Genomic DNA, 27,608 nt, shown 5'->3' with positions numbered 1-27,608 from the left:
TGCTCTGTCACCAGGCTGGAGTGCAGTGGCGCAATCTCGGCTCACTACAACCTCCACTTCCAGGGTTCAAGCACCTCCTGCCTCAGCCTCCTGAGTATCTTGGACTACAGGTGCGCACCAGCAAGCCCAGCTCATTTTTGTATTTTTAGTAGAGACGGGGGTCTCGCAATGTCGGCCAGGATGGTCTCAATCTCTTGACTTTGTGATTCGCCCTCCTGGGCCTCCCAAAGTGTTGGGATTACAGGCGTGCGCCACTGTGGCCGGCCAGCTTTCTTAGATCTCCAAATCTGTCAGGTCTACGGACATCTGAGACCGGCATGATCTGTCTTGCCTGGGGAGCTAACGAGATAAGGAATTGAGTATTTCCTAACTTTCACACTTGAAGGTCATAAAGCAGGTAGATGGTTTTAATTTTGCCCTGCTGGGTGGGTTAGGGTTAGGGAAGGGTTGGTTAGAGGGAGGCAGAGTGACATTGGGCAATCTCCCCTTTCCTGGGGTCAAACTCCAAGGCTTTTTAGTAGAAATTCTTCAACAGAGCCTGGACACCTTGATTTTGAACTGAGGTAAGGCCAAAGAAAGAGTCCAGGCCAGGTGTAGGGGCTCCCGTCGTAATCCCAGCGACCAGGAGGCTCACGCAGGAGGATTACTTGAGGCCAAGACTTTACGACCAGTCTGGGCAACATAGTGAGACCCTGTCCTAACAAAAAATTAAAAAAAAAAAAAAGTAGTTGGGCATGGTGGCGTGCCTATAGTCTCAGCTACTAGGAAGGCTGGGGACGGGTAGATCGCTTGAGCCAGGAGTTCGAGTTCGCAGTGAGCTATGATCACGTCACTGCACTCCAGCCTGGGCGACAGAGCAAGATTCTGTCTCCAAAAAATAAAAGAGTCAATAGGGATTAGGTGGAATCAGAGTAGAAAGGGAGAGTCCCGGATTCTCAGAATGGAGCCTTTCAAGAGTTTTAACTCCGAGACTACATCTCCCAGAATTCCGTTCGCCGGATCCCACCGTACTGAAAAGACTGCGCGTGCGCGAGGCGAGTGACGCCCCGCCCCCACAGGCCCCACAACCCTCGAGATTCCCCGCGCTTGGCTCTTGCCGGTTTCTTCCAGACCCTCTGTCTGTCCGCTGGGGGCGCGCGCAGTGTATGGCAGGCGGCACTGTCGCTGGCGGCCGAGTGCGCGGGTCACGCGTGGTCGTGCGTGGTTGCTAGGGGCGCCTGAGGTCGCCTGCTAGCCCAGCAGGCCGAGGGAGGAAGTAGCTTGGAGCTGGTGTCGAGCTGGGGCGAAGCTGGATCCCCTAGGTGAGTGCGGCTGCGGAGCCAGGGGAGCGGACCCCAGACCTTCCGCCGGTCCCAGGCTCCCGACCTCCCTCTACCCGACTCCCTTCGCGCGGGTCCCCAGCCCTCCGGCCACTCTCTCCTTAGCCCCGCTTCCTCCCGCCACCTCTCATCTCCCGGCTGGCTAGCGAGCGGCGGCCTCCTACCCGGCCAGGACTCCCCTACGCCACGCCCTGCGAACTTAGTCGGCCTCGCCTCGGTGTGCCCGAACCCTACTCCATCCCCTCATCCTGGCCTTCTTGCCTCTGTCCCGCCGCGCTGAGGTTTAAATTCTCTTTGGGTGTGAGTCCAAGCTCCTCGCAGGCTCCAGGGCCGAATTTAACATGAATCTACTTTTTAACTTACCCATCCTCAGTATCTGTAGAGGAATACATTCCTCAACTCTACAGATTCAAACAGGATCTGAGATCCTGTGGACTTTAATTCTTCGTTCATCCATTCCTTTATTTAATCATTCACTAAACAATTTTAAGTAAACATTGACAAATGTTTAATGAGCCTTGCTCCAATGGAAGGGATTGAGGGGATAGAGTGGCTAATAGCACAAGCGTGTTTTCACAGAATTTATAGTCTAGGAGATTTTTAATCAAGTAAATAAGCATTTGCCATACTGCGGTGTGGTAGAACAGGAGATACTTAATCTGGACTTAGAAAACGACGTTATTCCCATTCCTCCTGGTCTTCACATTCTCATTCTGGATCTAGGAAATGTTTTAATCCTTCCTTGATGGAATTGTCTTTGCTTTCTCAGATACTCCAAATCACCTATTCCTTAACTTCAGCACCTGTTGATTTAGCCAATCAACAAGCATTTGGGGGACCCTTCGGGACAGTGTTCCATCCCATCCTTCTGTTTCTTGCACTGAATACTGAGAGACCTTGCATTAAAACCACCCACTAGGTGCTCAGAAAGCAGCTACTTACTGATTGGAATGAATCAATCCTTGAAAAATTATCAAGTGTTTTCTGGGAATGAAGAGGTGGGAGGACATTCTAGACACACAGTGGCTTTAGAAAAAATACAGCAAGTCCTGAAAAGAGAACTGGAAATAGTTTTACAGACCTGAGCTAGTTTTGGAGGGAGCTATCCAGTGACAAATAGAAAGAGGGAAGTTAATAGGGGTTAGATGACAAAGGGCTTCGGATGTTTTGCTGAGTTACAACTATATCCCAGGAGCAGTGGAGTGGTTTCCAAGCTAGAGTAATCAGGGTTTTAGACTTCCAAGGGATACACTTGCAAGTCTAGCTTTAGATGAATACATTTCCAGATCCTCAGCTTCCCAATGAACTCTTTTTCTAAAACTGCCCTTACAAAAAAAGAGGAGTGGCAAATCCCTCACACTTTCCAATACGGTGTATTGACCTGAGTGTAAAAATGTCCTAGATACAAACGGAGATATTTATTTTCAGGAACACCTCCTTTGGTGATTTAGGTTACCTTCCAACCCAGAAGGCTGCCCAATGCACAATCCCATTAGCATAAAGTGTGTTCCTGGTTAGGATGTTCTGAAAAGAATGTAACAGTTTAAATGTAATGGGAATGTCTTTTGGGACAGTGAGGTTTTTAAGTTATTTTGGATAAAACTTCTGTAAAATGTTTTAAAGAAATTTCTTTTAGTGTAGCGTGCTGTATTCAGTAAGATAGTTAATACCTATTTTAAGACCGGGTATGGTGACTCACATCTTTAAATCCAGCACTTTGGGAGGCTGAGGCAGGCTGATCGATCACTTGAGCCCAGGCATTTGAGACCAGCCTGGGCAATGTGGTAAAACCTCTTCTGTACAAAATAAATAAATACACACACACACACACACACACACACACACACAAACACCAAACATGATGGCGTGCTCTTGTAGTCCCAGCTATTTGTAGGCTGAGGTGGGAGGATGCATTGAACCCAGGAGGTCATTCAGGCTGGAGTGCCATGGTATGATCATAGCTCATTGTAAACTCCAACTCCTGGGCTCAAGCGATCCTCTCACCTCACCCTCCTGAGTAGCTGGGACTATAGGCATGTGCCACCCACGTGGCTGATTTTTTAGAATTTTTAGTAGTAATGGGGTCTTGCCCAGGCTGGTCTCAAATTTCTGGGCCCAAGTGATCCTCCTGCCTCGGCTTCCCAAAGTGGAGAGTTTTTTGTTTTTTTCTTTACTTTTTTTTCTTTTTTTGAGATGGAGTCTTGCTCCATCACCCAGGCTGGAGTGCAGTGGCACGATCTCGGCTCACTGCAACCTCCACCTCCTGGGTTCAAGCAATTCTCCTGTCTCATCCTCCTGTGTAGCTGGGACTACAGGCACCTGCCAACACGCCTGGCCTAATTTTTGTATTTTTAGTACGGACAGGGTTTTACCTAGTTGGTCAGGCTGCTGAGTATTGTCTGCAGTTGCAACACAGTGTACCTAAACATTGAAACATGGAAAAGGTTACTGCGAAAATAGGGAATTATAATCTTATGGGACATTGTCTTCTATGGGGACTATCTGTTGACTGAAACACTATGTAAGGCATGACTGTTTGGAAAATACTGGTTCACTGAGTTATGCAGATCTCCATGTCACAGTTTATTATATAGTGTCAAAAACATATTATCACCACAATCTCTTCAGAGAAGTAGTTAAGTAGTAGGAAGCAGTCAAACTTACGGTGGCAGTTACCATTTTGCCAAAATTCTAAATTTTGGGGGAAGCTCAAATTTTATCATTGGCAACAAGTACAGTCAGTTGTTTTCCTTGAAGTGACAGGATTACTTTGTTTCATTTTCCAGAACCTTTGCCAAATACCAAAGTCTGAATAACTATTACTTGTCATTCATTCTTTCAAGTAAACATGGTGTTCCACAGAAAAATCCTGCAATTCAAACAATCACACAGTGCTTTATCAACACGTTCTGTATACAGCATAAATGTCTTATATGTACTTCACATTTTATCACGCAGAATATTAAAGCGCATACTCAAGGATTGAGATTTAATATAATTTACACTGGGTCATCAAGTAAACCTGGCCTGTATCCTTTCATTATGTGGTGGAAAAGTGTGTAGTGGCGAAGAATGTAACTTGGTGCCATTGTCTTGATTCATGCTAAGTCACCAGCAGTTTTACTCATTATTGCTTTTGCATGATCAGTGGAAAGGTTAGCACAGTAAAAAGGCAAATAACATCTTAGGTTTTTTTCTTTTTTTTTCAAAGACAGGCTGGAGTGCAGTGGCGTGATCATGGCTTACTGCAGTCTCGACCTCCTATGCTCAGGTGATCCTCTTACCATAGGCATGCACCACCACATCTAGCTGATTTTTTTTTGTATTTTTTTTTTTTTTGTAGAGGCAGGGTTTCACCACGTTGCCCATGCTGGTCTTGAACTCCTGAGCCCAGGCAATTTGCCTACCTTGGCCTCCCAAAGTACTGGGATTGCAGGTGTGAGTCACTGCACCGACTATCTCTTAGTTTTGTTATGAAAATAGTTTCTACCTAACAGGACCCCTGAAAGAGTTTTAGGATCCCCTCAGGGTCTGCAGACCAGGCTTTGAGGACTGCGGCTCTAGAGCCCAGCTGAGAAGGAGGAAAGAGATTCCTTCCTGAAGCTGATAAAGGGCAAGGCTTTGAGTCACCCAGTTACATAAAGCCTTCCACTGGTTTCACTTTTCAGTAATTTGTAGATTTACCTTCCTCAGCTCTAGCTGCTGTAACCTGTATCCTTTCCTTGGGTTTGCTCACTTGTTTGGCATTCCTAAACTGTGCTCTACAAGAGCTACCTGTGACTTCACTAATCTTATACGGACCCACCCTTCTCACTAGGCTGTGTTCTTGACCTTCCTCTCTTAGTTGGGCTTTAAGAGATGTATTGTTCGGGCCCGGTGTGGTGGCTCACGCCTGTAATCCCAGCACTTTGGGAGGCTGAGACGGGTGGATCACGAGGTCAAGAGATCAAGACCATCCTGGTCAACATGGTGAAACCCCATCTCTACTAAAAATACAAAAATTAGCTGGGCATGGTGGCGCGTGCCTGTAATCCCAGCTACTCAGGAGGCTGAGGCAGGAGAATTGCCTGAACCCAGGAGGCGGAGGTTGCGGTGAGCCGAGATCGTGCCACTGCACTCCAGCCTGGGTAACAAGAGCGAAACTCTGTGTCAAAAAAAAAAAAAAAAAAAAAAGATGTATTGTTCGTCCACCTTTCCTTAGGGACAGAGAGCTTGGAATTTATCTCGTAAGAGAAAACAGATCTGATTCCTACACTCCCCTCTTTCTATTTTGTTCCAGGTAAGTCAGTTCTGTCTTCTGATGTAACATGTTATGTTACATCTGGAATTGAGGGAATCTCATCAGAGTTCTTGTGGACTGTAGACTGAACCATTTCTGATGTCCTGAGTTCCCCTGGTGACCTAGGGAAACAACTCGTTGAAGGAGGAAAGGGAAACTGCATTTCCCAAGAGCCACACTCTCTTACAGTATAGGAGAGTGATTTAATCAGTGGGTAATGAATAATTGCTTTCTCTAGAAATAGATACCTTGTCCAAGTTGGTCTGGGCCTGGTCCCTGGAGACTTGTTGGTTTGTGACAACAGCAATAGATGTTCTAACATAGGCTACCAACCATTCACACTCCTTTAAGGAGGAAACTTGAGGGAAAATTACCTCGTAAAGATTGGAGGACAGAACTGTATAGGCAGTTTCTGAATGCTACATGAAGATGACAGAGTGGGATGTTCAGATTCCTGAGACTGGGTGTTTAGAAGGGGAGAGTCTGGAGCCAGGGCCATCAGTCAGGATGCTACCTTAGTAGTCCTGCACTTAGTGTTAGAGCGGTTAGAGACTGGGCTGAGGTAGCCATGCAAATAGCAAGGGATGTTTCAGGCCATTTTGTTAATCTGTACAACTCTCTGCAGTTCTTTATTCTTGACTCCTATCTTTTTATTCAAGTTTTTTTTTTTTGTTTGTTTGTTTTTTTTTAAAGACGGGATTTCACCATGTTGGTCAGGCTGGTCTTGAACTCCCAATCTCAGGTGATCCGCCTACCTTGGCCTCCAAAGTGCTTGAATTACACCAGCACGCCCGGCCTCAAGTTTTAATTTTTTTTTTTTTTTTTTGAGACGGAGTTTCGCTCTTGTTACCCAGGCTGGAGTGCAATGGCGCGATCTCGGCTCACCGCAACCTCCGCCTCCTGGGTTCAGGCAATTCTCCTGCCTCAGCCTCCTGAGTAGCTGGGATTACAGGCACACACCACCATGCCCAGCTATTTTTTTTGTATTTTTAGTAGAGACGGGGTTTCACCATGTTGACCAAGATGGTCTCGATCTCTTGACCTTGTGATCCACCCGCCTCGGCCTCCCAAAGTGCTGGGATTACAGGCTTGAGCCACCGCGCCTGGCCGAAGTTTTAATTTTTAACAGGTTTGTGGAGGTATAATTCACGTTGAACATATCCATTGTTTCCAAGTCAATTGTTTTGAAAACTTTGTTCTAGGAAGCCTTAGTGTTCAATGAAGTTGTGGGGGGAGGAGACAGGCAGTATTGCTAATAGGAGGCCAAAGTGGACCAGGGTTCTTCTCACCCCCTTCTATCAGAGTGGCTATGCATTTGAGGTTATAGATATCCAGAGATTTCCTACAAAAGCCATCGTGAAGCTTATAGGGCATATCCATGCAGTAGGTGAACAGCGGTGTAAGATAGCCTTGGCAAAGTATCAAGTGAGAGGGACACACGACAGGTGCTCATGGACAGAGAGGGTGGGTCTTGAGCTGGATCTAGAAAAGGTAAATAAAATATGGTAAGGATTTGCAAGGAAGAAGCTTAGTGGAGTAAAGTCCTGCAGACAGGCATTTGAAACGTTTATTCCAGGCATTTAGTGTAAGACCAGTGCAGTTCACACAACAGAGTTCAAGATAGGAGGAAATGGAAATAAGCCTATTAAAAAAATGGGGGGGGGGGCGGCCTCATGCCTGTAATCTCAGCCCTTTAGGAGGCCAAGGTGGGCAGATCACGAGGTCAGGAATTCGAGACCATCCTGGGTAGCACAGTGAAACCTCGTCTCTACTAAAAGTACACAAAATTAGCTGGGCATGGTGGGGCATGCCTGTACTCCCAGCTGTTCGGGAGGCTGAGGCAGGAGAATTGCTTGAACCTGAGAGGTGGAGGTTGCAGTGAGCCCAGATCGTGCCACTGCACTGTACTGCACTCCAGCCTAGGTCACAGAGTGACACTCCGTTTCAAAAAAAAAAAAAAAAAAAGAGATTAAGGGTTGACTATGGAGTCTTGTGGACCCAAGCTAAGAAATCTCACATGGCAGTCATCTGGAATGCTCCTTAAAAACTGCCCGTTCATGGCCCTACTCCACACCAACTGAATCCTCTTGAAGGTGAGTCTCAGGACTTTGCATCCCAGGTTATTCTGATGCAGGTGGGCCACCACAAAGTTTAGCAAGTGCTTGTGGACCATTTTTGAAAAGGAATTGACCTGATCAAGTGATACAGCAAAGTTAATCTGGAGGTTGCCTGCGGGGTGAAATGAGGAAGGGCACACCTTGGAGACACATGCTTCAGTTGATGCTGTCACAGTAAGTCCAGATCTATCCGGGGGTGGAAATAATAAAAGGAGGAAGAATGTTAAGTAGACAGAGTGTCTTAAATTTCATGACTGGTTTCCTTTTGGGGAAATAAAGGAAGAAGTCAGAAATAACTCCTTTTTCCTCTTAGGTGATTTGGAGAAAGAAGGTGGAGAGCTAGTTTGACACGCTAGATTGATGTGGTTGGACATGCATTTGGAAAGGTGGAGCAGGCAGTTGGTGATGAAGACATGAAACTTGAGAGGACAAGTCTGCAAAATGACTCTTCTGCAGATCATAGTTGAAATTGTGAGAGCAGATTGATTTGATATGGGGGAGGATAAAAGAACTGTGGAGGATTTGGGATTGGCCTCAGGAGGAGGAAAAGACGCTATTGAAGGAATTGGGTACAGCTGTGGCAGAGTGCATGCACTGAGTCAAAATAGGAACAAGGGGCTGGGTGCGGTGGCTCACGCCTGTAATCCCAACACTTTGGGAGGCCCAGGTGGGCAGATCACCTGAGGTTGGGAGTTCCAGACCAGCCTGGCCAACATGGAGAAACCCTGTCTCTACCAAAAATACAAAATTAGCCAGGCATGATGGCGCATGCCTGTAATCCCAGCTACTCGAGAGGCTGAGGCAGGGGAATTGCTTGAACCTGGGAGGCAGAGGTTGCAGTGAGCTGAGATTGTGCCATTGCAGTCCAGCCTGGGCAACAAGAGCAAAACTCCGTGTCAAAAAAAAAAAAAAAAAAAAAAAGCAACAAGGAGATGGTGGTAAAGGGGGAATGCCTTTTTCATGTGAAGAGGTCCAACTTGTGGCTTTGCTGATGTAATATTGTGATATAATAAGAAATACATAATTGGGGTGTGCCCCTGGTTCCTGGCTCCTAAAACCTTCAGAACTTCTAAGTGGTAAGTGTCTTTTTATATGCTAATGAGATGACTGATAGCTGGGGACTTCTGAATAGCCTCAGGATGGGAGGCTGGTTGTTGCCAAGGGAACCAACCGTGTGATTAGAGGGTTGGAACTTTCAGTCCCATTCCCCCAACTTCTGTGAAGGGGAGTGGAGCCAAAGATTGAGCTGACCACCAATGGCCAGTGATTTAATCAGTCATGCCTATTCATGAAACCTGCATAAAAACCCAAAAGGACAGGGTTTGGATTGTTGAGCACATGAACGTACGTTGAGTGTGGTACTCCTGGTAAGAGCATGGAAGCTCCAAGCCCTTCCCCACACCCCTTGCCCTACGCATCATGTATCTCTTCCATGTAGCTGTTCACATCTGTATCCTTTGTAATAAATAGATAAATACAAGTGAAGTGTTTCCGAGTTCTTTTTTTTTTCTTTTTTCTTTTTTTTTTTTTTGAGAAAAAGAATAATAAGAAAAAGAATAAAGAAGAGGAAGAAAGAGAAAGAGGAAGAGGGAGAGAGAATGGGGGTATTGCTTTGCTGCTCGGGCTAGAATGCAGTCTAAATATGGGTATGCCTATAATTGTCCTTAATAATGGAGACATGAAAGAAAATGAGGGAAGAGAGTAACAAACAAGGAGCCAACCAACATTTCGTTTAAACTTCTAAGTTGATATGATGTGGTACTGATAAGAGTGTATATTTTGTGTAAAGTGGAGAGTTCTATAAATGTTAATTAAGTTTACTTGTTCCAGATCTGAGTTTCAAGTCCTGGATATCGTTGTTAATTTTCTGTCTCATTGATCTGTCTAATATTAATGTTGAAGTCTCCCACTATTATTGTGTGGGAGTCTAAGTCTCTTTATAAGTCTTGTATGTCTGGGTATTCCTGCATTGGGTGCGTGTATATTTAGGACCCTTAACTCTTCTTGTTGTTGCATTAATTCTTTTATCATTATATAATGTCCTTCTTTGCTTCTTTTGATCTTTGTTGCTTTAAATATTTTATCAGAGGCAAAAATTGTAACTTCTGCTTTTTATTTCTTTATTTTTGCTCTCTGGTTGGTTGGTAAGTCTCTCTCCATCCTTTGTTTTGAGTCTTTGTGTATCCTTGAATGTGAGATGGGTCTGGATGCAGCATACAGTTTGTTTTTTGTCCAAATTGCCTGTCTTTGAATTGAGGAATTTAGTCAATTTAAATTTAGAATTAATAATGATATATGTGAGTTTAATACTGTCATTTAATATTAGCTGGCTATTTTGCCCATTAGTTGATGTAAATTCTTCATTATATTGATGTTTTTTACTTTTTGGTATTTTTTAGAAAGGCTGATACTGTTTGTTCCTTTCTATGTGTAGTGGTTCTTTCAGAAGCTCTTGTAAAGCAGGCCTGGTGGTGATGAATTCTCTGAGTGCTTGCTTGTTCACAAAAAACTTTATTTTTCCTTCACTTATGAAGCTTAGTTTGGCTGGATGTAAAATTCTTGGTTGAAAGTTCTTTTCTTTAAGGATGTTGAATATTGGTCCCCACTCTCTTCTGGCTTGTAGGGTTTCTGCTGAGAGATCTGCTGTGGGTTTGATAGGCTTCCCTTTGTGGGTAACCTGACCTTTCTCTCTGGCTGCCCTTAGTATTTTCTCCTTCATTTCAACCCTGGTAAATCTGACGATTATGTGCCTTGGAGTTGCTCTTCTTGAGGAATATCTTTGTGGTGTTCTCTGTATTACCTGGAGCTGAATATTATCCTTCCTTACTAAGTTGGGAAAATTTTCCTGAATAATATCCTGAAGCATATTTTCCAGCTTGGATTCATTCTCTTCGTCACATTCAGGTACACCTATCAAGCGTAGATTAGGTCTTTTCACATAGTCTCATATTTCTTGGAGACTTTGCTCATTCCTTTTTATCCTTTTTTCTCTAATCTTGTCTTCTTGTTTTATTTCATTGAGTTGGTCTTCGACTTCTGATATCCTTTCTTCTGCTTGATCAGTTCGGCTGTTAAAGCTTGTGCATACTTCACATAGTTCTCGTATTGTGTTTTTCAGTTCCATCAATTCACTTATTTTCCTCTCTAAATTTTGTATTCTTGTTGACATTTCGTCAAACCTTTTTTCAAAGTTCTTAGTTTCTTTAGTTTGTGTTAGCACAAGTTCTTTTAATTCACAGGAGTTTCTTATTATCCACGTTTTGAAGCCTGCTTCTGTAATTGGAACACACTCGTTCTCTATCAAGCCTTGTTTCGTTGCTGATGAGGAACTGGGATCCCCTGCTGAGGGAGAGGCGTTATGATCTTGGGTATTCTCAGCCTTTTTTGGCTGTTTTCTTCCCTTCGTTGTAGATTTATCCATCTGTGGTCTTTATAATTACCGTCTTTGTAATTGGGTTTCTGAGTGGACGTCCAACTTATTGATTCTCAGCGCCGAAATCTGAGCAACCCACTGCGCCGACCAAATCAGCGGCGTAAAGATGGATGGTGCCTTTCTGACTCTGCACCAAGAACCGACGCGGCGCCGGCAAAACCGCCTCGCTGGTCACAAGAGTCGCGCTGGCGACCCGTGGGGCTCCTCCGCTGGGAATCTCCTGGTGCATGAGCAACAAGAATTCATGTGAAGGTGTGGCGTCCTCTCGTTCTTTGCGTTTTCAGTGGGAGCTACAATCCCGAGCTGCTAGTGATCAGCCATCTTGGATCTCTCGTGTTTCCCTGAGTTCTGTGAGTTGCTTTAACAAATTATCGAGGCTGGGCGCGGTGGCACACGCCTGTAATCCCAGCACTTTGGGAGGCTGAGACGGGTGGATCACGAGGTCAAGAGATCGAGACCATCCTGGTCAACATGGTGAAACCCCGTCTCTACTAAAAATACAAAAAAAAATTAGCTGGGCATGGTGGCACACGCCTGTAGTCCCAGCTACTCGGGAGGCTGAGAGGCAGGAGAATTGCTTGAACCCAGGAGACGGAGGTTGCGGTGAGCTGAGATCGAGCCATTGCACTCCAGCCTGGGTAACAAGAGCGAAACTCCGTCTTAAAAAAAAAAAAAATATCGAACCTAAAAGGGAGGGTTTTGGGAACCTCAATTTACTCCAATTAATAATTAATTAATTAAGAGATGGGTTTCTGCCACGTGGCTGAGGCTAATTTCAAACTCCTCATCTACCCACCTTTGCCTCCCAAGGTGCTGGGATTACAGGTGTGTATCACCACGCCTGGCCAAGGAACCCCAATTTATGGCAAGTCAATCAGAAGCACAGGTCACAACCCATGCCTAGCAACTGGCGTCTGAAGTGGGAGCAGCCTTGTGGTACTGAGTCCTTAACCCGTGGGATCTGATGCTATCTTTAGGTAGATAGTGTCAGAACTGAATTATAGGATATCCAGCTGGTGGCCTCTGGAGCATTCCTTGGTATATGTGCCTCACACACATTTTGATGACACAGAAGTGAAATATTCTGTGCTGTATTAAGAATGACTATGTAAGAGAGTGAAGAAACTTCCCACCCCCTTAGCTAGTCATAGCTGCTGTAGATGCATTTGTTTTTCAGCAAATATTTATTGAGCTCTGATTACCATTCTAGGGCTGGATATAAACTCTGAAAAATATCCCTGTGCTCAGAGAGCTTTCATTTTGAAAGATAGACAGATAGCAAAGAAATGCATAAATAATCGAAGTTTTTATTTTATTTTAAAATAGCCAGGCCCAGTGGCTCATGCCTGTAATCTCAGCACTTTGAGAGCTGAGGCAAGAGGATCACTTGAGGCCAGGAATTTGAGACCAGCTGGGGCAACATAGTGAGACCCTGTCTCTATTTAAAAATAAAAATTAAGGCCAGGTGCCATGGCACATGCCTGCCGTCCCAGCACTTTGGGAGGCCGAGGTGGGCAGATCACAAGGTCAACAGATTGAGACCATCCTGGCCAACATGGTGAAACCCTGTCTCTACTAAAAATACAAAAATTAGTTGGGCTTGGTAATGGGCACCTGTAATCCCAACTACTCTGGAGGCTGAGGCAGGAGAATCGTTTGAACTGAAGAGGCAGAGGTTGCAGTGAGCCAAGATCTCACCACTGCACTCTGGCCTGGGTGACAGGGCTGAGACTCCATCTCAAAAGAAATAAAAAATTTAAAAAAGCTCAGAAGCCAGGCATGGTAGCTCACGCCTGTAATCCCGGCACTTTGGGAGGCCAAGGCAGGCAGATTATGAGGTCAAGGGTTCAAGACCAGCCTGGCCAACATGGTGAAACCTGTCTCTGCTAAAATACAAAAATTAGCTGGGTGTGGTGGCGGGCACCTGTAGTTCCAGCTACTTAGAAGGCTGAGGCAGGAGAATCACTTGAACCTGGGACGTGGAGGTTGCAGTGAGCTGAGTCTGTACCATTGCACTCCAGCCTGGGCAACAGAGCGAGACTCCATCTCAAAAAAAAAAAAAAAGAAACCCTCAGAAGTTAAAATTAGGGCCAGGTGTGTGTAGGGGTTCATGTCTGCAGTCCCAGCACTTTGGGAAACTGAGGCAGGAGGATCGCTCCAGCCCAGGAGTTTGAGACTAACCCTGGCAAGATAGCAAGACCTCATCCTACAAAAAACAAACAAATGAGCTGGGTGTGGTGATACACACCAGTAGTTCCAGCTACTTGGGAGGGTGAGGTAGGAGGACCATGAGCCCAGGATATCAAACCTTGTTGACCAAGTAACCTGGTCTCAGAAAAACAAACAAATAAAATAAATTAAAATTATAGGAAAGGTATACACAGATAATTCTCTCATCTGTGTCTGTTTCCAACCTCATTAGTAGTTTTTTTTTTTTTTTTTTTTGAGACAGAGTTTCGCTCTTGTTACTCAGGCTGGAGTGCAATGGCGCGATCTCGGCTCACCGCAACCTCCGCCTCCTGGGTTCAGGAAATTCTCCTGCCTCAGCCTCCTGAGCAGCTGGGATTACAGGCACGCGCCACCACGCCCAGCTAATTTTTTTTTTTTGTATTTTTAGTAGAGATGGGGTTTCACCATGTTGACCAGGATGGTCTCGATCTCTCGACCTCGTGATCCACCCGCCTCCGCCTCCCAAAGTGCTGGGATTACAGGCTTGAGCCACTGTGCCCGGCTCATTAGTAGTTTTTTAAAAAAATTACCAGCTTCTTCATTCATCTGTTGTTTTTTTTAAAAGCCAACTGTAAGGAAATATTAATACATAATAATTTTAGATGGTGGAAGAATGAAATGGAATGAAACAAAGTAATGAAATAGGGGGCTGGGTGCAGTGGCTCTCGCCTGTAATCCCAGCACTTTGGGAGGCCAAGGCGGGCGGATCATGAGGTCAGGAGATCAAGACCATCCTGACTAACACAGTGAAACCCCGTTTCTACTAAAAATACAAAAAAATAGCTGGGCATGGTGGCATGCACCTGTAGTCCCAGCTGCTCGGCAGGCCGAGGCAGGAAAATCAGTTGAACCTGGGAGGCGGAGCTGGCAGTGAACTGATACTGCGCCACTGTACTCCAGCCTGGGCAACAGCAGGACTTGTCTCAATTAAAAAAAACAAAAAACGGAATGATGGGCGTAGGACAGTATTAGATGGGGTTGACAAGGAAGGCCTTTTTAGCTGAATACTGAGTGAAGGAACTAAGTAAGCTAGCCATTCAGAGACCTGAGTGTTTCGGAGGGAACCATAAAGATCTAGGGGTGAGAACGTTCCTCATGAGGGGAAGAGTGGCTCTGGCTAAGGTCAGAGAGTCAGGAGTCAGATAACATAGTCCTTAGAGCCATCAGATGGTCTTAAGCTGTGTTTTAAAAAGAGGACTGTATTTTGGAAAGAGTAGCCACTGTCTGGAAAATAGATAATATGCAAGCAAGGAAATCAGCAGGTGAGAGATGATGGTAGCTTGACTAAGGTAATGACAGTGGAAATGGGGAAGAATAGACGGATTCAAAGACATATATTTGAAGCTGGAACGACTTGTTGATGTATTGAGTGGAACTGAAGATCTGCTGAGGTCGGGGTGAAAGCAGCATTATGATAGGCACGTCGGGATTTCCGTGTTGTATGGATGCCCATCCCACGGACTGGGCCCCTTCTGCCTGAATATTTGTTATTGAAATCTTCTTTGTGCAATTACAGCTTATTTCTTGGCCCTGACTCTGAAAGATTAATTTGACAAGAGAGGGATGTGGTTGATCTATTCTTTTCTCACTTCCCCTAGCATGACTTTGTTAGAATCTGACATCCCCACCTGATTTCAAGGAGATTCACGGATAACATGTTCCCTCCTTTTGAATGACAGTGGTTATAGAAACCCTTGAGCTTGCCACAGTGCCCCCTTGTTTCCTTGACTCTGACTCTAGCCCTCAAAACCTTATCTCAGCCTCTAGGTTCCTGTTTCTTTGCTGGGTGCTGACAGCAACTGTTTTCTCAGTTCAGGGTACAACAAGGACTTGGGTTTATTGGGATGTGAGGTTTTTACAGAATCAGATTTAGATAGCATTTTCCCTTTAAATAACGGAGAACTCCTACTCGCTTGTGTGTTGATGGGCACAGAGAAAGTGCTTCCATTAAACTTTATCTGCCAGGCTTGAGTAATATGCCTTTCCTTGAACTCTCCTTGAGCCAGAGTGGACAAATTCACTGGCTGGTTAGAGAGGTTGATGTATGGGTACAAATACATGTTCAAGATGATGCATTTTTCCTTGGAAATTGCAGAAGAGATGATATATCCTTAAGCAGATCATATGAGGCACATGATCAGTAATATACAAATTGACATATATCTTATGACATGACGCAACTGAGGATATATCATCTCTTCAGACAAAGCCAAATGGAGTTTTGTTTCTTTAGAATAACTGGTCCTTATTCTTGAAAAGTGTCAAGTTCATTAAAGAAAAAGAAAGGCTGAGGAACTATTACAGATTAAAGGAGACTAAAAAGATATGACTGGTGAATACAACTTGTGATCCTGGGCCAGATAAAGGACATTGATAGGACGACTCACAATGTTTGGATAAGATCTGTTTATTAGATAATAGTAATATAGTTTATATTATTATCAATGTTAATTTTTTGGGTATAAGAGAATATCCTGGTTTTAGCAAACTTAGGAAGTATTCAGATGGAAAGGACATCATGTCTGCAGCTTTTTCTCAAACATTTCAAGGCCAGGCACGGTGGCTCACGCCTGTAATCCCAGCACTTTGGGAGGTCGAGGCAGGCAGATCACAAGTTCAAGAGATCAAGACCCTCTTGGCCAACATAGTGAAACCCCGTCTCTTAAAAAAAAAAAAAAATTTCAAAAAACCCAGTTCACATAGAGATATATGTGAGAGAGAATATTAATGAATAATAAAACAAGTGTGTTAAAGTATTAACATTTAATGAATCTGGGTAAAGGGTAAACAGGAAATCTTTGTACTATTTTTGTAACTTTTGCAAGTCTGAGATAATTGTAAAATTAAAAAAAAAAAAGTTTTAAAAACCTCATTACTACTTAAAGGGAAGTTTGGTTTTCCTCAGACCAGAAGGCAGGCAGCACACCAATCAGCTTTAACTTTTCTTTATACTGGTAGAAATTATACTGGTAGAAATGGATTTTAACAGTGAATTATTCAAGCAAATGGACTTACTTTTTGCTCCATTGCCTGAAACAGGCCTACTTTTCCTCCTACTCTTCCTGGCCTCTGATAACCACCAATCTGTTCTCTATATTCTGAAATCCACCTTTTTAAGCTCCCCACTTACGAATGAGAACATGCTGTGTTTGTCTTTCTGTGCTTTGCTTATTTTAGTTAACATAATGACCTCTAGTTCCATCATGTTGCTGCAAATGATGGAATTTCATTCTTTTTTATGGCTGAATAATATTCCATTGTGTATAGATACCACACTTTCTTTATTCACAGTCCATTTACATTCAGCGTTGTTATTGATAAGTAAGGACTTGCTGCTGCCATTTTGCCGCTTGTTTTCTGGTTGCTTTGTAACTCCTTTCTTACTGTTTTTGTCGTTTTTTCTAGTATGGTTTAATTCATTGCTTTTTATTTTTAGTGGATTTATTACAGGTTTTTGCACTGTGGTTATTGTGTGACTTACAAAAAACAGCTTATAGAGATGTTATTTTTTAATTTAATTTAATTTTTTATTGAGAAAAGTTTTCACCCTGTTGTCCAGGTTGGAGTGCAGTGGCATGATCATGGCTCACCGCAGACTCAATTTCCTGGGCTCAGGTGATCCTTCTACCTCAGCTCCCCAAGTAGCTGGGACCATAGGCACATGCTACCACACCCAGCTGATTTTTATTTTTTATTATTATTTGTAGAGTTGGGGTTTTGCTATGTTTCCCAGGCTAGCCTTGAATTCCTAGGCTCAAAAGATCCTCCCTTTTTGGCCTCCCAAAGTGCTGGGATTGCAAGCATGAGCCACTGTACCTACCCTATAACAAGTCATTTTAGGCTGGGCGCAGTGGCTCACACCTGTAATCCCAGCACTTTGGGAGGCTGAGGCAGGCAGATCACGAGGTCAAGAGATCGAGACCATCCTGTCCAATGTGGTGAAATCCCGTCTCTATAAAAATAAATAAATAAATAAACCAAGTCATTTTACGAGATGATAACTTTTTTTTTAATTGAGACAGGATCTTGCCCTGTCCCCCAGCATTGAATGCAACGGTGTATCCATGGCTCACCGCAGCCTTGATCTCCTGGGCTCAAGTGCTTCTTCTACCTTAGCCTCCTGAGCAGCTGGGGACCATGCCTAGCTAATTTTTTGTGTTTTTTGTAGAGATAGGATCTCACTATGTTGCCTAGGCTGGTCTTGAACTCCAAAACAATAGAAATGAACAAACAAACCATAAAAACATTCTACACTTTCACTGTCCCCCATACATTTTAACTTTTTGTTGTCTCAATTTACATATTTTTATATTGCTTTTTTTTTTTTTTTTTTTTTTTTTGAGGTGGAGTCTTGCTGTGTCACCTAGGCTGGAGTGCAGTGGCGTGATCTTGTCTCACTGCAACCTTTGCCTCCTGGGTTTGAGCGATTCTCCTGCCTCAGTTTCCCAAGTAGCTGGGATTACGGGTACATGCCACCATGCCCGGCTGATTTTTTTGTATGTTTAGTAGAGACAGGTTTTCACTATGTTGGCCAGGCTGGTCTTGAACTCCTGGCCTCAAGTGATCTGCCTGCCTCAGCCTCCCAAAGTGCTGAGATTACAGATGTAAGCCACTGCACCAAGCCTTGTTTGCCTATTTCTCAAGAGGTTGGTGTAACTATTACTGTTTTTGACAAGTTTGTCTCTTAGGTGTCATACTAGAGTTATGATTAGATTGCAAACTATTCTGGGTTTGTCAATTTACCTAATTTTACGAGTGGATTTTACACCTTCAAATGTTTTCTTTTTGAATGTTAGGTTTTTTTTCCCCCCTTCAAATTGAAGAACTCCCTTTAGCATTACTTCTAAGACGTGCCTGGTGGTAGCGAATTCTTCCAGCTTTTCTTTATCTGGGAAAGACTTTATCTCTCATATTTGAAGGGTAGTTTTGATGGATACAGTATTCTTGGATGGCAGTTTCTTTCAGCACTATGAAATGTTACACTCCCTCACTTGGATGATTTCTGAGGAGAATTTTGTTGCCAGATGAATTGGAGCTCCGTCATATGTATTTGCTCCTTTTCTCTTGCTTTTAAAATCTTCTGTCTGTCCTTGAACCTTGAGAGGTTTAATTATTATATGCCTGGGGTAATGTTATTTGGGTTGAATCTGCTTGGCATTCTCTGACCTATCTGGACTTGGATATATATATCTTTCTCAAGTTTTAGAAATTTTTCTGTTATTTCTTTTTTTTTTCCCCACGATAAAGTCTGACTCTTTTGCCCAGTCTGGAGTGCAATGGCACCATCTAGGCTCACTGCAATCTCCACCTCCCGGGTTCAAGTGATTCTCCTGCCTCAGCCTCCCAAGTAGCTGGGATCACAGGCATGCACCATGATGCCCAGCTAATTTTCGTATTTTTGATAGAGATGGGGTTTTACCATGTTAGTCAGGCTGGTCTTGAGCTCCAGACCTCAAATGATCTGCCCACCTTGACCTCCCAAAGTGCTGGGATTACAAGTGTGAACCACACTCGGCGTGTTATTTCTTTTCTTTCTTTCTTTTTTTGTTTTTTTTTTTTTTAAGATGGGGTTTCACCATGATGGCCAGGCTGGTCTTGAACTCCTGACCTCAGGTGATCCACCCACCTCGGCCTCCCAAAGTACTAGGATTACAGGCATGAGCCATGATGCCCAGCTGTTATTTCTTTTAGTAAGCCACTCCTGCCTCTTGTTTAGTTCCCTCTTGAATACCAATAATTGTTAAATTTGGTCTTTTGAGGTAGTTTTCTGTATCTTATAGGTTATTTTTGTTGCTTTTCATTCTGTTTTCTTTGTTCTTCTCTATAGTTTCCAATAGACTGTCTTCAGTTGAGCTCACTAATACTTTCCTCTGCTTGATCCATTGTGTAGTTAAGAGCCTCTAGTAAATTTTTCAGGTAAGCAAATTTATCAGTGCCAAGATTTGTTTAAAAATTATTATTAACAATCTCTTTGTTACATTTCTCTGATAAATTTCTGAATTGCTTTTCTGTGTTATCTTGGAGATCACCAAGTTTCCTTAAAACTGCTATTTTGAGTTCCTTGTTAGAGTGCATGTGTCACTGTGTCAGTCAGTCACCGTTTTCTTGCTTTGTCCATTTCTCGCTTTGTCACAGTTCTCTGCTGCTGTTTCTTGTGGATGTATGTATATGTCTTTACATTGAAGGATTAGTTATTTATTCTTCTGTGTCTGGCTTGTTTTGGTTATTATTGAATATGTTTGTTTAGAGATTCTTTGTAACTTAACCTGTTGACTTTTTTTAAAAAACTCACTAGGTCACTACCTCTTCTTCAACACTAGATGGCGTCTTGGACCCAGATTTGTCTTGGCTTTAAAGCAGTGGTCCCCACCCTTTTTGATGCTAGTGACCAGTTTTGTGGAAGACAATTTTTCCACTGACTGGGGTGGATGGATGGGTGAGGGATGGTTTCGGGATGATTCAAGCACATTAAATTTATTGTGCACTTTATTTATGTTATTACATTGTAATATATAATGAAATAATTATACAACTCACTGTACGGTAGAATCAGTGGGAGCCCTGGGCTTGTTTTCTTGCAACTAGACAGTCCAATCTGGAGGTGATGGGAGACAATGACAGATCATCAGGCATTGGATTCTCATAAGAAACACACACACATGGGCAGTTCATAATAGGGTGAGCACTCCTATGAAAATCTGATGCTGCCGCTGATGTTACAGGAGGTGGATCTCAGGCAGTAATGTTTGCCCGGGTGGTAATGCTTGCTTGCCCAGTGCTTAGCTCCTGGTATGTGGCCTGGTTCCTAATAGGCCATGGACCAGAATCAGTGTGTGATCCAGAAGCTGGGGACCCCTGCCTTAGAGCACTGCCCTTCCCAAATGGAGGAGGTCCCAAAAGGAATATCCTGGCAATGTGGGAAGGCTGGCTAGGGTTTTGTGCCCAGCGACCTGTGGATCATAGCTCCTATAGAGAGTAGTGTTGCTGGACAGCCACTCTGATTTGGTTTCTCCTTTGGCTGAGTTAACAGAGCAGAGAGTCCAGGGCTGATTATGGTAGTCCCACCTACCCCCTTTGTTTCTGGATGTCATCAGGGATATTTTTTGAGACAGAGTTTTGCTCTTGTTGCTCAGGATGGAGTGCAATGGCGTGATCTCGGCTCACTGCAGCCTCCGCCTCCCAGGTTCAAGTGATGCTCCTGCCTCAGCCTCCTGAGTAGCTGGGATTATGGGTACCTGCCACCACGCCCAGCTAATTTTTTGTATTTTGGGTAGAGACAGGGTTTCGCCATGTTGGCCAGGCTGGTGTCAAGTTCCTGCCTCAGCCTCCCAAAGTACTGGGATGACAGGTGTGAGCCCCTGTGCCCCGCCTGGTTGTCTATCTTGATCTCACTTTTTCCAGTATAGAAATTGTGAGTTGGGGGCAGATTTTCTGTCCTTGATCCCAGGAAGATTGAGGGAGGGGATGCTGCAGATGTGAAAGTCCAGTCTTCTTACTGCCTTGTCAGATTTTTTTCCCTTCTCTGTGGTCCTAGGAACTGTCTCCTCTTCATATTTGAGTTCTGGCATTTTGTTGGTGATAATCTTGGTGCTGTGTGTTTATATTTGGTTTTCCGTGAGGCGAGTGACCTCCGCTTGCTTCTACACTGCCATTTTGGAACCAGAAGTCCCTATTCCTAGATATTTTATTCTTTTTGATGCTATTGTGAATGGAATTGTGTATTTCATGTATATTACATGTTGTTTGTTGCTAATATGTAGAAATAAAACTGACTTTCATATATTGTGTATTTTGTGATCTTACTACACTTGCTTATTTGTTCTATTAGGATTTTTAATTTGGTATTATTTTAGGATTTTCTTTTCTCTTTTTTTAATCTTTTTTTTTAAAGACAGGGTCTTGTTCTGTCACCCAGGCTGGAGTGCAGTGGTGCAATCATGGCTCATTGCAGCCTCAATCTCCCAGGCTCAAGTGATCCTCTCATTCCAGCCTCCTAAGTAGCTGGGGCTATGGGCTTGTGCTAATTTTTAAAATTTTTTGTAGAGATAATGTCTCCCTGTATTGCTCTGGCTGTTCTCAAATTCATGGTCTCAAGTGATCGTTCTATTTCAGCTTCCCAAAGTATTAGGATTATAGATGTGAGCCAACGCGCCCAGCTGGGATTTTCTATGTACGAGATCATATGTCCTGCAAATAATGACAGTTTTACTTCTTCCTTTCCAATCTTTATATCTTTGATTTCTTTTTCTTGCCGTGTCATACTGCTTAGAATTTCTAGTATAGGCTCTAATAGAAATGGAGGCTGGGCACAGTGGCTCACGCCTGTAATTAAACCAGGCATTGGTGGCTCACGCCTGTAATCCCAGCACTTTGGGGGGCTGAGGTGGGTAGATCACCTGAGGTTGGGAGTTTGAGACCAGCCTGACCAACATGAAGAAACCCCATCTCTATTAAAAATACAAAAAAGTTAGCCGGGCATGGGGATGCGTGCCTGTAGTCTCACCTACTCCCAGCTACTTGGGAGGCTGAGGCAGAAGAATCACTTGAACTCGGGAGATTGAGGTTGCAGTGAGCCAAGATCATGCCACTCCACTTCAGCCTGGGTGACAGAGCAAGACTCCATTTCAAAAATAAAATAAAATAAAAAGGAGAGAGTAGACATCCTTGTCTTGTTCCCAATCTTAGAGGAAAAGCAGCTCATGATTCACTATTAAGTGTGATGTTAGCTGTATTTGTGGCCTTTTGACGTGTCTTTATCAAATTTTGACGACTTTCTTTCTTTTTGGCAGCACAAAATATTCCAGGCCCATTTGCTGCTCTCCCTGCCCCAATCCTGGAATCAGCCATTTTTCAAGGAGCTCTGGCTGCTTCTACTAACAGATGGCATTTAAAATAGTTTCTGCTGGGCATGGTGGCTCATGTCTATAATCCCAGAGCTTTGGGAGGCCACGGCAGGAGGATCAGTTTAGGTGAGGAGTTTGAGACCAGCTTGGGCAACATAGTGTAACTCTGTTGCTATAAAAATAAAATAAAGTAAAAAATTAGCAAGGCATGGTGGTGTACACCTATAGTCCTAGCTACTCAAGAGGCTGAAGTGGGAGAATCATTTGAGCCCAGGAGTTCTAGGCTGCATTGAGTTATGATTGCACCATTGCACTCCAGCCTTGGTGACAGAGGGACACCTTGTCTAAAAAAAAACTGGCCAGTATGGTGGCTCACGCCTGTAATCCCAGCACTTCGGGAGGTCGAGGCGGATGGATCACTTGAGGTCAGGAGTTGGAGACCAGCCTAGCCAACATAGTGAAACCCTGTCTCTACTAAAGATACAAAAATTGGCCAGGTGTAGTGGCAGGTGCCTATAATCCCAGCTACTCAGGAGGCTGAGGCAGGAGAATCACCTGAGCTCGGGAGGCTGAGGATCATGCCACTGCACTCCAGCCTGGGTGACAGAGTGAGACTCTGTCTCAAAAAAAAAAAAAAAAGAAATTTCACAAAAGCTCCCAAATAACGAGACTGTTAGCTTTTACAAAAGAACGTTGCTTGTCTTAGCTGAAGTTTTGTAGTGGAATAATTGTTGCCTGTTCCTTGTATTTTTTTTCCACCTTCATCACAGCTTATGAAGGGGCGGAGCAGAAATAGATCGTTTGGTGCCAGTAAGAATGAGAGTTGTAACGACCATGCTACAAATGTTTTCTGGGGGCTGCTGTGCTTTTGTATGCTTTATGTGAATTTTTAAACTTGATCTCCCACAACTGCTCAATGGGGGTATGATACTTCCTCTCTCCTGTCTTTCCCTGAACATTCCAGCTGTGTGGTTTCAGAGTTGCATGTGATTCATTACTGATCAGTGTTGTGATGGTCATGAGTCACCACGAGGTGGTAGCTGCCGATGCAGCCTGACTATGAGGAGGACATAGATTGAGGAACTTAGCTGAAATAGGCTTGTTTTCTTCTAAACTTGAACTCTGCAGGCTATAGCTTCGTGCTGATACCCTGTTGCCCCTTAAGCCCTCCTGTTCTCTAGGGATCATGTGTAGGAACAAGAAACACATTAGATCATTGCTCCATAAAATGTTAGGTTATTCAAAATATTTTTCAGGTGAGGTCAATTTTTTGTCCCCTAAAGTAAGTTCCTTACAAGCTGCTGATTGGAGGGTCAGCTGATGGTAGATCCTTTGGGTAAGTATGAATGCATTGAGCTATCTTTAAGTAGTATAAATATGTAGTTAATCCTATGTAATTTACATAGTCAGCAATGACTCTTGATAAGTTTAGATTTGTTTTAAGTTGGGAGTTTTTGAAATGGGCTTCCATTAATGGCCAGTACATGACCTTCTGCATATATAAATACCTTTTCTCCCTTTCTCTGTCTTTTGTTGTTTTTTCCTAAAATACTTCCTGGGAGATGGGCAGTCTGCCTTTTGGATCCTAGAGGCACACATATACACAAAGTGTGCATTATCACAATACACTTAGAAGTATAAGGGATACTGGGAGAAAGGTCTCCCAGACATCTCAGGAGCCCAGAGTGTATCACAGGGAACGGTTTTGATGACTTTTCTGAAAATTGCCCTCTGAGTATGTGCTGTCTGTGGGGTCTGGGTCCCAGACATTATTTGCGTCTCCGGACTTTGACTCTATGGTGGAACTCACTGTCCTGGGAATGTTAGCTTTTGAAACAGGTTCTCACTTCCTTCACTTCTTAGATTTTGGACCTTCAGATTTTTTTTTTTTTTTGAGACAGAGTCTCACTCTGTCGCCAGGCTGGAGTGCTGTGGCACAATTTTGGCTCACTGCTACCTCTTCCTTCTGGGTTCAAGCGATTCTCCTGCCTCAACCTCCTGAGTAGCTGGGATTACAGGCACCCACCACCATGCCGAGCTAATTTTTGTATTTTTAATAGAGATGGGTTTCACCGTCTTGGCCAGGCTGGTCTCAAGCTCCTGACGTTGTGATCCACTCACCTCAGCCTCCCAAAGTGCTGGGATTACAGGTGTGAGCCACCACACCCAGCAGAAGCTTTTTAAAGTTTGTCACTTGCAGTCCTGTAGGGTAGTGGGCAGCATGCTGGAAAAGATGACCTGTGGCAGTGATTGGGAGTCTGGGACCCAGGCTGCCTGAATGTTTTAGTTAGTTCTCTGCTTCCCTGTCATTTGAGGTTTTGATTTCATGAGGTATCTCTATAAGGAGAAGGAAGGAAGTTGCTTTTAGTGACCATCATTTTCTTGTCTTAGCGTGACACTACTTCTCAATCACAAACACTGAAACTAGGTTGGAGCATTTGTGTGTGATACTGTTGTGAGTGATACTGTTTACTCTGGCATTCTTGAAGTTACTCTCTGCAGAGTATCTGATGCAACAAATTTGTCTTTGCTTGGCAGTTCCTAACACAGCCATCTTATGCAACCCTGGATATTTCTCTCTCTTTTTTTTTTGAGATGGAGTTTCACTCTTGTTGCCCAGGCTGGAGTGCAATGGCGTGATCTTGGCTCACCGCAACCTCTACCTCTCGGGTTCAAGCGATTCTCCTGCCTCAGGCTCCTGAGTAGCTGGGATTACAGGCATGTGCCACCATGCCTGGCTAATTTTTGTATTTTCAGTAGAGATTAGGTTTTTCCATGGTGGTCAGACTGGTCTCAAACTCCCGACTTCAGGTGACCCACCTGCCTCAGCCTCCCAAAGTGCTGGGATTACAGGCATGAGCCACTGCAACCCTGGATATCTCTTACTAGCTTTGGAGCTATTTCCCAGAAAGAGAATTACAGAAACATCCTCTCACCTGCTTGGCCTTTGAGACCAGACATATTTCTTTAGGAAGACAGGTGGCCTTTCTCCAACTTGCTATACTACACATCATGGGGACTGTATTAGTCCGTTCTCATACGGTATTAAAGACATACCTGCAACTAAAGAAAAGAGGTTCAATTGGCTCATGGTTCTGAAGGCCATATGGTTAGCATGGCTGCGGAGGCCTCGGGAGACTTTCAGTTGTGGCAGAAGAGGAAGCAGGCATGTCTTCACATGGCCGGAGCAGGAGCGAGGCAAGGGGGAGGCGCTACACGCTTTTAAACAACCAGATCTCATGAGAACTCACAGCAAGGAGGAAATCCACCTCCACTATCCAGTCACCTCCTGCCAGGTCCAGGTCCCTCCTCCAACATTGGGGATGACAACTCAACGTGATATTTGATGGGGACACAAATGCAAATCATATCAGGAACTATGAGAGGAGACAAGAAGTGGGAAGTGACCACTGCAGAGATATGAGATCTGGAACTCCTTAGTCAGAGAGAAGAGAATCCACTCTACTCTAGTACCTGCCCGGATGTGGTGTTGAACACTTTGTCTGGGAGCAGGCCACCTGCAGCTTCAGAGGAGGGTAGGTGTGTATCCTTGGCCTCCCTCTTCCTCTTTTGGATTAAAAGCCAAGCCCACTGGGTGTTGGGCTACTTGTGTTCATGGGTTTGGCACTGAGGGCTCATGGAGTGTGATATAGCAAGGCAAACACTGAGCAGCGTGTGAAAAGGAAGTGTTGTGCAGTGAGTGCCTGTGGCTATAACGGAGAGTGGGATTGGCGGTGGCATTGATGAGAAGGCGGTGATGTGCTCTCAGGCCCTTTCTCCACAAAGGGCCTTGGTATAAACATGGAGAAGTGTTTCCAACCTGGCTTTTGTCTTGTACCTAGAGATTAGAGATAATGGAGGGGATGGAGTCTAAATATGTGTTTCATTCCATTTAATAGGCATTGTAGACTCAGATGGATTTGAGTTTTAATCTAGGCACCGCTACTTACTGGTTATTTAATTATAGAAAATTTATTTTTCTGAGTCTTGGATTCATCATCAGTAAACTGAATGTAAGGTTTTTGTTAGGATTAAATGAGGTAATATGGATAAAAGGTCTAGCATGGCACCAGACATTCATTAGGTGCCCAAACCAAGTGCCGGGTTGTTTCCCCTTCATTTACTATGCTTTTCCAGTTTGTTTACTCAACAGAATATTGAGCACTGCGTGTGTGACAGTCACTGTGTGGGGGAATCAGCTGGAGTGGAATGTGCTCCTTGCTCCGAGTCTGACCAGTTAGTTCATTATTGAAGCTAACGTTTTATGAGCATTGTTGGTGGCATGCACAGAGGTGAGGCATTCTATTCAAACTCAGGAGTCGGGAAAGACTGCCTAGGTCATGTTGCAGCTGATTTTTTTAAGTTAGGTGAAGAAGAAGGAAGGGCTCCAGAGACCAGCACTTATAAGGGAATGAAGATCTGAGATAGTGCGATGCTCATGGGAATCAATAGTGAGACCGTTTTTCCGGGGTAGCAGACTGAGTTTTCATTTTCAAAGGCGTTCTCCTACCACTTTGGTATGTCTGTTGTGTTGCATTGGTGGGGCAAGATGTGGATTCCCGAAAAAGGATGAGATGAGGGGATTGCGAATATGTCGAGTGTATATAATACGCACGCATGCGTGTAGTCTTGTGAAGTGATCGGCAGGATTTGACTTTTCCCTTCGTCTCTATGCTTCTCCACCATAAGTGCGTGCTGTAATTGTTCCCAGCGTGATATTTCCATAGTTCGGACTTGTGTGGTGGTCCATTTTCTGTCACCTCATTTTGAGGCAACTGGCCTCAAAATCTAGTTTTAGCATTTATGCTGTTTTTAGCCCACTATCATTTTGAATATTGGCAGCGCTCTGTTGTGATTTTTTTTGTACTCTCCTTGAGAAAGAGTTCATGTAGGTCAGCCTTTGCAGGTAAAGAGGGCGACATCCCATGGCTTCTGCTGTGTGTTTGTTGGTTTTCATTTGGACAATGAATGTAGACAGGAATCTTAGGTCTTCCTTGGCCATTACTCTGTTAATCAGAATACAGGATGCTCTCCCCATTTTTGTGTTTTAAATATAACTTAAGCAAACAAAAACAAAAAACAAACCCTCTCTTCTAGGCTGGGTTCAGTGGTTCATGCTTATAATCTCAGTTTATTGGGAGGCTGAGATGGGAGGATCACTTGAGGCCAGGAGTCAAGACCAGCCTGGGCAGCATAGTGAGATACCTCCACTCCCTATCTTAACAAAAAAATAAAAGAATTCGCCTGGTGTGGTGGTGCATGCCTGTAGTCCCAGCTACTTGGGAGGCTGAAGGGGAATTTGAGCTCAGGAGTCCAAGGTGCATGTGAGCCGTGTTTGCACCACTGCATTCCAGTTTGGGTAACAGAGCAAGACCCTGTCTCAAAACA

At 44.0% G+C, this 27,608-nt stretch overlaps 1 protein-coding gene across 1 annotated transcript in view; it reads left to right on the top strand.

Annotated features, from left to right (window-relative positions):
• The first annotated feature begins 6,489 nt into the window (after positions 1-6,489).
• TTLL4 (tubulin tyrosine ligase like 4) overlaps positions 6,490-27,608 on the top strand; it is a 42,960-nt gene continuing 21,841 nt past the window's right edge. The window contains 1 exon segment of the mRNA XM_074398997.1: positions 6,490-8,186. The gene's annotated coding sequence lies outside the window, so the exon portion shown is untranslated.

This window comes from Saimiri boliviensis, chromosome 5 (genome assembly GCF_048565385.1).
Source record: "Saimiri boliviensis isolate mSaiBol1 chromosome 5, mSaiBol1.pri, whole genome shotgun sequence".
NCBI classification, from domain to species: Eukaryota; Metazoa; Chordata; class Mammalia; order Primates; family Cebidae; genus Saimiri; species Saimiri boliviensis.
This window is presented reverse-complemented; position numbering and strand designations above follow the sequence as displayed.